The 11000-nt window shown below is 42.2% G+C and overlaps 1 pseudogene; it reads right to left on the reverse strand.

Annotated features, from left to right (window-relative positions):
* Positions 1-10308: 10308 nt before the first annotated feature.
* LOC132427644 (ribosomal protein eL22-like 1 pseudogene) lies at positions 10309-10704 on the reverse strand (annotated as a pseudogene).
* Between the last annotated feature and the right edge of the window lie 296 nt (positions 10705-11000).

An 11000-nucleotide genomic window follows, 5' to 3' on the forward strand; every position in this document is an offset into this window, starting at 1 on the left:
CTCTAGGTCCATCTACGTCTCTGCAAATGACAAAAATTCGTTCCTTTTTATGGCTGAGTAATATTCCATTGTGTATATGTACCACATCTTCTTTATCCATTCCTCTGTTGATGGGCATTTAGGTTGCTTCCATGTCCTGGCTATTGTAAATAGAGCTACAATGAACATTGGGGTGCATATATCTTTTTAAATTATGGTTTTCTCTGGGTAAATGCCCAGTAGTGGAATTGCTGGGTCATATGTTAGTACTATTTCTAGTTTTCTAAGGAACCTCCATATTGTTCTCCATAGTGGCTGTATCAATTTACATTCCCACCAACAGTGCAAGAGGGTTCCCTTTTCTCCACACCCTCTCCAGCATTTATTGTTTGTAGATTTTTTGATGATGGCCATTCTGACTGGTGTGAGGTGATACCTCATTGTAGTTTTGATTTGCATTTCTCTAATAATTAGTGATGTTGAGCATCTTTTCATGTGCCTCTTGGCCATCTGTATGTCTTCTTTGGAGAAGCGTCTATTTATGTCTTCTGCCCATTTTTTGATTGGGTTGTTTTTTTTTTTTGACATTGAGCTGCATGAGCTGTTTGTGTATTTTGGAGATTAATCCCTTGTCAGTTGCTTCATTTGCAAATATTTTCTCCCATTCTGAGGGTTGTCTTTTCATCTTGTTTATGGTTTCCTTTGCTGTGCAAAAACTTTTAAGTTTCATTAGGTCCCATTTGTTTATTTTTGTTTTTATTTTCATTACTCTAGGAGGTGGGTCAAAAAAGATCTTGCTGCGATTTATGTCAAAGAGTGTTCTGCCTATGTTTTCCTCTAAGAGTTTTATAGTATCTGGCCTTATATTTAGGTCTTTAATCCATTTTGAGTTTATTTTTGTGTATGGTGTTAGGGAGTGTTCTAATTTCATTCTTTTACATGTAGCTGTCCAGTTTTCCCATCACTATTTATTGAAGAGGCTGTCTTTTCTCCATTGTATATCCTTGCCTCCTTTGTCATAGATTAGTTGACCATAGGTGCGTGGGTTTATCTCTGGGCCTTCTATGCTGATCTATATTTCTGTTTTTGTGCCAGTACCATACTGTCTTGATTACTGTAGCTTTGTAGTATAGTCTGAAGTCAGGGAGCCTGATTGCTCCAGCTCCGTTTTTCTTTCTCAAGATTGCTTTGGCTATTTACGGTGCGTGGGCTTCTCACTGTTGTGGCCTCTCCCGTTGTGGAGCACAGGCTCCGGATGCGCAGGCCTGGCGGCCATGGCGCACGGGCCAAGCCGCTCTGCGGCATGTGGGATCTTCCCAGACCGGGGCACAAACCCTTGTCTCCTGCATCGGCAGGCGGACTCTCAACCACTGCGCCACCAGGGAAGCCCCTATTCGGTGTCTTTTGTGTTTCCATACAAATTGTAAAATTTTTTATTCTTATTCTTTGAAAAATGCCATTGATAATTTGATAGGGATTGCATTGAATCTGTGGATTGCTTTGGGTAGTATAGTCATTTTCACAGTATTGATTCCTCCAATCCAAGAACATGGTGTATCTCTCCAATTCTGTGTGTCATCTTTGATTTCTGTCATCTTTGATTTCTTTTGTCAGTATCTTATAGTTTTATGGATACAGAAAACTTTCTTTTGCCTCCGTAGGTGGGTTTATTCCTAGGTATTTTACTCTTTTTGTTGAAATGGTAAATGGGGTTGTTTCCTTAATTTCCCTTTCTGATCTTTCATTGCTAGTATATAGGAATGCAAAAGATTTCTGTGTATTAATTTTGTATACTGCAACTTTACTAAATTCATTGATTAGCTCTAGTAGTTTTCTGGTGACATCTTTAGGATTTACTATGTATAGTATCATGTCATCTGCAAACAGTGACAGTTTTACTTCCTCTTTTCCAATTTGGATTCCTTGCTCTGTATATTTTAAAGCTAAGTTGTTAGGTGCAGACAAGTTTAGAATGTTATTATGTTCTTGGTGAACTGAAAGTGTTATTATTATAAAGTGACCCACATTATCTCTAGTGAGGTTTAGTTTGTTTGTTTTGGGCCATAAAAGATTTTGTCTGATATTATCACAGCTACAGAGGGTTTATTTTATTAACCTGATTTTTTTTTTTTTTTGTCTCTCACTGTGGCTTATGGGATCTTAGTTCCCCAACCAGGGATTGAACCTGGGGCCACAGCAGTGAAAGCGTGGAGTCCTAACCACTGGACCACCAGGGAACTCCCTAACCTGATTTATTTTTATGTCAAAACTTAATACTTTAAAATAAGTGTAGATTCACTTTTAAGAAATACAGAATTCCCTGGTTGGAGAACTAAGATCCCACAGGGCATGAGGCACAGCCAAAAAAAAAAAAAAAAAAGACAAAGAAATAAGAGAGATCCTATGTACCCTTTACTCAATTTCCCCCAATAGTAACATCTTATAAAACAATAGTATAATAACACAACTAGGATAGCAACATTCATATACTCAAGATACACAACATGCCAATCACCACAAGGATCTCTCCTGTTTCCTTATTTATTTATTTATTTTTGCGGTACGCGGGCCTCTCACTGCTGTGGCCTCTCCCATTGCAGAGCACAGGCTCCGGACACGCAGGCCCAGTGGCCATGGCTCACGGGCCCAGCCGCTCCGCGGCATGTGGGATCCTCCCAGACCGGGGCACAAATCCGTGTCCCCTGCATCGGCAGGCAGACTCTCAACCACTGTGCCACCAGGGAAGCCCTCCTGTTTCCTTTCATATTCACACCCACTTCACTCCCAACTGCACCCTCTCCTTAACCCTTGGCAATCTCTGAGCTGTTGTTCTCCATTACTGTATTTTTTTCATTTCAATAATGTTATATAAATGCAATCGTACAGCATGTTACCTATTGGAATTGGCTTTTTTCACTCAGCATAATTCTCTGGAGGTTATTCCAAGTTGTTGTGTGTATTGGTAGTTTATTCCTTTTTATTGCTAAGTATTATTCCATGATACAGGTGTACCAAAGTTTATTTACCCATTGAAAGACATCTGTTTTTTTTTCAGAAGTTTCGCTATTACAAATAAGCTGCTATAAATATTCATACACAGGTTTTAGTGTGAACATAATCTTTATTTCTCTGGGATAAATGCCCAGGAGTGCAATTGCTGAGTCACATTGTTGTTATATGTTTAGCTTTATAAGAAACCGCCAACTGTTTTCTAGAGTGGCAGTACTATTTTACATTCCTGTCAGCATTTTATGAATGATCCAGTTTCTTTGACTCCTTGCCAACATTTGGTGTTGTCGCTGTTTTTTTTTTTATTATAGCCGTTGTGATAGGTATGCAGTGATATTTCATTGTGGTTTTAATTTGCATTTCCCTAATGGCTAATGATGTTGAACATCTTTTCATGTGTTTATTTGTCACCTATGTATCGATCCTCTTTGGTGCAATATCTCTTTTGTCCATTTTCTAGTTGGATTGTTTTCTTACTGTTGAGTTTGAGAGTTGTATATGTACTACATATGAATCTTTTGTCAAATATGTGATTTGAAAATATTTTCTTCTGGTTTGTGGCTTGTCTTTTCTTCCTTTTAACAGGATCTTTCCTAGACAAATGTTTTTAACTTTAACAAAGTCCTATTTAGGAATTTTTTTCTCTCTTATGCATTGTGCTTTGATGTCAAGTCTAAGAACTTTTTGCTTGCCTAGTCCTACATCCCAAAGATTTTCTCTAAAAGTTCTGTAGTTTTACATTTTATGTTTAAGTCCATTATCCATTTAAAGTTAATTTTTGCATAAAGTATGAGATTTAGGTTGAGGGTTTTTTTTTGTTTTTTGACTGTGGATGTCCAGTTGCTCCAGCACCATTTGTTGAAAAGGGTATCTTTCCTCTGTTGGATTGCTTTTTTTTTTTTTTTGCAGTACGCGGGCCTCTCACTGTTGTGGCTTCTCCCGTTGTGGAGCACAGGCTCCGGATGCGCAGGCTCAGCGGCCATGGCTTACGGACCCAGCTGCTCTGCGGCATGTGGGATCTTCTTGGACCGGGGCACGAACCCGTGTCCCCTGCATCGGCAGATGGACTCTCAACCACTGCACCACCAAGGAAGCCCTGATATTTCTATATATTACAAAATGATGACCATGATAAGACTAGTTACCATCTGTCACCGTACAGAGTTATAATATTATTGACGCTATTATCTTTTTTCTGTTTTCTTGAGGTGGAAGCTTAGGTCATTGATTTGAGATTTTTCCTTTTTTCTAATGTATGCCTTTAGTGATATAAATTTCCCTCTTAGCAGTTCTTTTGCTATTTCCTGCAAGTTTGACATGTTGTATTTTCATTTTCATTCACTTCCATTGGTAATTTTTTTTTTCCCTGAGACTTTCTCTTTTACCCATGGACTATTTAGAAATGTGCTGTGCAGTTTCCAAGTATTTGGAGATCTTCTTGTTATCTCTCTCAGAGAACTTTGGAGAGCTAAGTCTGTATGATATCAATTCTCTTAAATTTATTGAGGTTTGTTTTTATGGCCCAGGAGATGGTCTATTCTGGCACATCTTCCATAGGCATTTGAATAGCAGGTGTATTCTGCTGTTATTGGGTGGAGTGTTCTACAAATGTTGACTACATCCTCTTGTATGATGGTATCACTGAGTTGTTCTATATCTTTGCCAATTTTCTGTCTACTTGTTCTATCAATTATTGAGAGAGGGTTGTTGAAGTCTCCAGTTATAATCGTGAATTTGTTTCTGTCTCATTTCAGTTCTATCAGTTTTGCTTCACATATTTTGTAGCTCGGTTGTTTGGTGCATACACATTTAGGATTGCTAAGTGTTGTTGGTGGGTTTACCCTTTTGTCATTAGGTAAAGTCCTTCTCTGTTCCTAGGAATTTTCTTTGTTCTGAAGCCTACTTTACCTGATATTAATATAGCCCTCCTGTTTTGTTTGATTAATGTTTTTATGATATATATTTTTGATCCTTTTACTTGCAACTTGCCTATATTAGAAGTAAGTTTCTGATAGATAGCTATGTTAACTTCCTATAGCTGCTAAAACAAATTACCACAAACTTGGTGACCTAAAACACCACATATTTATTCTCTCACAGTTCTGGAGGTCAGAAGTCCAAAATCAGTTTCACTGGGCTAAAATCAAGGTGTTGGCAAGGCTAGCACCTTCTTGAGGCTCCAGGAGAGAATCTTTTCTTTGTCTCTTCCAACTTCTAGAGGTTGCTAGTATTCCTTGGCTCATGGCCATGTCATTCCGATCTCATGCTCTCGTTGTCACATCTCCTATTTCTGTGTTAAATCTCCCTCTCCCCCTCTCTTATAAGGACATTGGTGATTACATTTAGGACCTACCTGGACAATCCAGGATAATCTCCCCATTTCAAGATCCTTAACTTAATCACATTAAAGACCCTTTTGCCATAAGGTAATATTTGCAGGTTCCAGGGATTAGGACCTGGGTGTCTTTGTGGACCGTCATTCATTTTACCACAACAGCATGTAATTGGGTCCGTGCTCCCCACTTGGCCATTGTTGGTGTGGGTGTGGGTGGGTCACAGTTTTTCTGTGGTGTTTGACTGGAGTAGTTTTCTGTCTTGCTGGGCTGCCCTTTTCCTGCTTGTTTGGCTGAGGAGAGCAGGCTTTTGGGAGGCATTTTTGTCTGTGCCCTTTGGTGTTTTCAGGTTGCCAGTTTCTTCAGCTTCAAGTCTGGGATATAAGGCAAAAAGAAAATGCGTTAAAAAAAAAGAAACAAACAAAAAAAAAGAAACGAAAAACAAACAAAAAAGAAATAGAAAATGCATTTTATTCACCCTTATCCTGAGTATGTATACCTTTGGAAATCCCAACTTTTGTATAGTCTCCTTGTACATTCTCAACCTAAAATAGGCCCTAGATTTTTTTTTTCTTTGGCTGCGTTGGGTCTTCGTTGCTGCGCATGGGCTTTCTCTAGTTGCAGCAAGCGGGGCTACTTTTCGTTGCGGTGTGCGGGCTTCTCATTGCGGTGGCTTCTCTTGCTGCAGAGCATGGGCTCTAGGCGCGCAGGCTCAGTAGTTGTGGCTCGTGGGCTCAGTAGTTGTGGTGCACGGGCTTAGTTCCTCTGCAGCATGTGGGATCTTCCCGGACCAGGGCTCAAACCGGAGTCCCCTGCATTGACAGGCAGATTCTTAACCACTGCACTACCAGGGAAGCCCCAGCAATGCATTTTAAAAGATATTTCATCCAGATATTTTAGTTGTTTCCATTGGAAAGTTCTTTAAGGATGTTTGGTTCTCGTTGCTGATGGAAACAGACGTTCCAGTGTTTTTTCCACCAAGATGTCTGTACCCACATCTCAAAGTGTCAGTGTTACCCAGGACCTTGATCTTGATACAGTTTGTGGGCCTTTTATAGGGTCAGGGAAATCATTACTCTCACTATAATGGAAAAGATCGGAGGAACGGATTTTTATTTTATTTCATTTTCCCCCCAGCTTCATTGAGATATAATTAACATATAATTGGAGGAACAGATTTTAGAGTCCCCTTGACAAGTCCTGTCGACTTATCCTGGCAAAAGCAAGACACAAATCCCTTTATTATGCTGGTACAGCATCCCTTTCTTTTGATAACATCTTCCTGATTTTGCTTTGTGGAAATCCCCACCCTCCTTCAATGGGTGTGGTCATGATTGGACTATCTGTTGGTCAATGTACCCTGTCCCCTGCTAGCCAAGAGGGGTGTGTGATACCAGAGGGATCAGTCAGGCAGTCTCCCTGGAGTTTGAATGTGAGTTCAAATTACTGACAACCTGATTCATCCTGACAGTGACACTCAGAAAAGCTCATCTATTAGCTGCTGCCCTGAATTCTGTCCTTTTTTAAATATATATATAAATTCATTTATTTATTTATTTATTTTGGGCTGTGTTGGGTCTTCGTTTCTGTGCGAGGGTTTTCTCTAGTTGCGGCGAGCGGGGGCCACTCTTCATCGCCGTGCACGGGCCTCTCACTGTCGCGGCCTCTCTTGTTGCGGAGCACAGGCTCCAGACACGCAGGCTCAGTAGTTGTGGCTCACGGGCCCAGTTGCTCCGCGGCATGTGGGATCCTCCCAGACCAGGGCTTGAACCCGTGTCCCCTGCATCGGCAGGCAGATTCTCTACCACTGCGCCACCAGGGAAGCCCCAATTCTGTCCTTTTTAAGACCTGATTCCTCAGCTTTCCCTTCTGTTCTGTGAACCTCTCCATCTGTTTTTTCAACTGTGTTTGGACATCCCTCCAGAATGGGGAGTTTTTTATTGCCTGAGCCAGCCAGTATCACCCTTGTCTACCTCTGACTCTTTGAAGCTTCTTGCTTTTATTGACTGAAGTCTGTTGCTACACGGCATTGATGCTATCAGTGTGCCCCTCTTGCAGCATCTCTGTCCTGGAAACTACTCAGGGACTTGAAGAAAGGACATTGTGCTGCAGTCTGACTTTCTTCAGGCTACACAAGCCTAATTCTTCCAAGTGGTCCTCCCAGGACACAGGCTGCAGCCCCTTCCCCATCCTGATTGTCTTCTCATGATACATTCCAGTTGATCAATGTCCCTCAAAAAATGTGAAGCTCAGGGCCAATCCAGACACCCTGAACAGGGCAAAGTCAGGCGGGGCCATCACCTCCTTGCTCTGAGCGCTCTACTTCTTTTAATACAGTCTCCAAGTTCATTATTTTGGCAGCTTCATGACACTCCTGACTCATAGTGAGCATAGTATTGGCTAAGCTGTCTTCACACATGCTGCTACCCATCCTGGATTTCCTGGCTGACCCATGTGCTGTTGGTTTGTTTTTAACTCACAGCCCTGCTTAAAAACATGGCCGATCTTGCCTAAGTTTTCCATGGCACAGTCCGAAAGATCTTGCCATGGCGTCATGTAGTTTCTGGATTCCCCTTGGAATCTAAATAATCCAGAAGAAGGGAGTGTTAGGAAACACTGCCTTTCTCTCAAACAGCACCCAGACCCAGCGTGGAACAGAAGTCATGGATGTAATTCTGAGAAAAGCCCAGCCCAGACTGGGGTTGGCTGAGGTCTCCAAAGGTAAGCCTCTCGCTTAAGGTTGTAACATGTGTTACTCATTTCCTTTTGGGAGCAATTAATTCTAATCTTAATGTCAGACTTAAAGGTCAAAAGAAAGTAGGTTGAATCTGCATTTATTGACACTGTACATATTCATTGTTCCAAAGGCTGCAGGGTGGACTCGGATATTGTGAAACTTGGCTGGGCAAGCAGGGGTCCTAAGGATAGGCCTAGGCTCCTTGGGGGCAGCTCTCCTGGTCCTCCTTCCCTTTGTCATCTCAAGGGGGCTCCCCGGTCTCTTTGCTTCCTCTGAATGTCAGGAGTGCACAAGAAAAAAAAGCGGACTTCCCTGGCAGTCCAGTGGTTAAGACTCTGTGCTCCCAATGCAAGGGGGCATGAGTTTAATCCCTGGTTGGGGAACTAAAATCCCACATGCCGCATGTTGAAGCCAAAAAAAAAAAAGGAGTGCACAAGGCTGGGGGGATCCCCAGGCTTCAGAGTCCCCTCAACAAGTCTAGGCTGACCTAGCAGAAGTATTCAAATCTTCCACCCCAAGGGGAAGAGGCATTCGTATATGTGTGTGTATGTGTGTCTTCTGGTTGGGGTGGGGCAGCCTGGCTGGAGACTATAGTGGAAGTGAGAGTGCTTCCCATGTACCAGTTATCTGCTGCATAACAAATTATCCCAAAGCTTAGGGGCTTAAAATCATAACATTTCTGATCTCAGTTTCTCTGCTCCTCTGCTTCAGGGTATCTCACAAGCCTGCAGTCATCTCAAAATGTGATTGGGAAGGATTCGCTTCCTAGCTCATTCATGTAGTTTCTGGCAGGTTTAGTTCTTATAGGCTGTTGGACTAAGATCTCAGTTCCTCATGAGTCCCTTGGTTCCTTACCATCTTGGTCTCTCCGTACTGCATCTTACAACATGGCAGCCTGCTTCATTAGAGCACATAAGAGAGTGAGTGCCAGCAAGACGGAAGTCACAGTGTCTTGTAACCTAATCATGGAAGGGACATCTTATAACTTTTCCCATATCCTGTTTATTAGAAGCAAGTCACTAGACTCAGTGGGAGGGGCTTACACAGGCTGTGAATACCAGGAGGGATGATCACTGGAAGCCGTAGTGTGAGACCCTGTGGGGCAGGTGGGAGGGACAGGTGGGGTGTGAGGCACATCAGGCCTGGGATAACCGTCAGCTATCTAGAAGGTGAACCTAATAGGTTGTGGACGGAGGGCAGGGACTTGGGGACCCAGGCTATGTCTGAGAACTCTGGGTCTGAGCAGCCTGTAAGATTGGGCCCAGATCTGGGTGTGTACTAATCCTAACCCCCCTGGACCCAGGCTGAGTAACCAAGGTGGGGGTTGGCTCTCATACTTCGTACTACCAAGCCACTTTCCTAGGTCTGCATGCTGTGAGCACCCACTACTGCAGGCAAGGCACCATGCCAGGCACAGCATTAAAATGCTGTGGGAATCCATTCATTTGTAATAATTCACACAGTGTAACTGCAAGAGCACTGGGTCAGAGCCTGGTGTCCCAAGTCTAGTGTGGGCTCCATCGAAATTGCTGGTGACTCCTCTTTGGGCTTTAGCTCCCCATGCTATAAACACTATTGCAGTAAAACTTCCCCCATTTCACTTCACGCCCAATCACTTTGAGGTTGTTTTGAGAACTTCATGAGATAAAGACACGGAAGGGCTTGGAAATAAACTATCACACTACAGTTTACAGAAACTTTCATATTATGCTATTCCATTCTCATGTTTGTGTTCAGGGGAGGGGGACTCAGATTCACCAAAGGTTATGCTAAAGGGACACCAGAGTCCATCTGAAAACCCCCAGGCACACACATGTACCCAGTGTATAGATGGGACTGCCAAAGGCAAGGGACTCATTCAAGGTCACACACAAAGTTGGTGGCTGTGGAGGGGTGAGGCCCCGAATCTTCTTCTTTTTTTTAATTTTAAATATTTTATTATCTAAAGTTATACCCAAAATTGTGCTTCATTTTTTCCTATACTACACTATACACTTTAACTTGAGGACATTTTAAAAAGCAATACATTTCAGAAATCCTGGAAAAAATTCTACCAGCTATAAGTTATTTAAATATTGCTTATAGAAAGTATTAGAACCATGTAAACAGCATACACCTAAAGAGATGAACGCTTAACATGAGTACAATGTTTTTCATTCACTGATAATCTAAGGGTCAATTTCTAGATGTTTCTTTGTCTTGTATGCTTCATTTGTTTTATCAGCAAGCAAAGGCCTATAAGGGATGGCTTCACTGCCCCTCAGACTCAGATCCACCTTCATCTTGACTAATCTGGAAGTAACGAAGTTCGTAAGTCTCCTCATCAGATGCAACCCCCGAAGCTGATCACCAAGATTATTCTTTTTAAGGTATTTCTTGGTAAGATATTTCAAATACCTTTTAGAGAATCGTTCCTCAGAAACAACCATGATTTTATTCTTGAAGGCTTTAATGTGAACAACATTCCCAAGATTTCCAGTTTTTCCTGGAAAAACTTTAACTTTCTCAACGTAGAAACTGTTCAGAATTTCCAGAATCAAAAATTCCATCTTCTCCTGGATGAGTAAGATCCAAACTAAACTTCCAGGCTGACTTCTTAGGCCTCTTATCTTTCTCCGGCACCATCTTGAAGGCCAGCCGTGCAATCAGAGAGCAGCCCTGAGTCTTTTGACTTCTAGCCTAGTGCTTCTGTGAACCAGGAGCCGCATGATGCAAAGTGTTATCACCTAGAAGCTCTGGTGCCCAACTGCCTGGTTTCAAACTGCTCCTACCATTTCTTATAGTTCATGGTCACTATCTCCCAGGGGATTTTGTGGAGACTGAAAAGCACTAGGTAGTGCCTGCCCTGCCAGCTCACTGAATGTTAGCCATTGTGACTGGTATCACAGAGGGAAGGCACTGTTGCACCCATGTTATTGCTGGGGAAGTTTAGGCTGAGACTT

This window comes from Delphinus delphis, chromosome 6 (assembly GCF_949987515.2).
Source record: "Delphinus delphis chromosome 6, mDelDel1.2, whole genome shotgun sequence".
Lineage (NCBI taxonomy): Eukaryota > Metazoa > Chordata > Mammalia > Artiodactyla > Delphinidae > Delphinus > Delphinus delphis.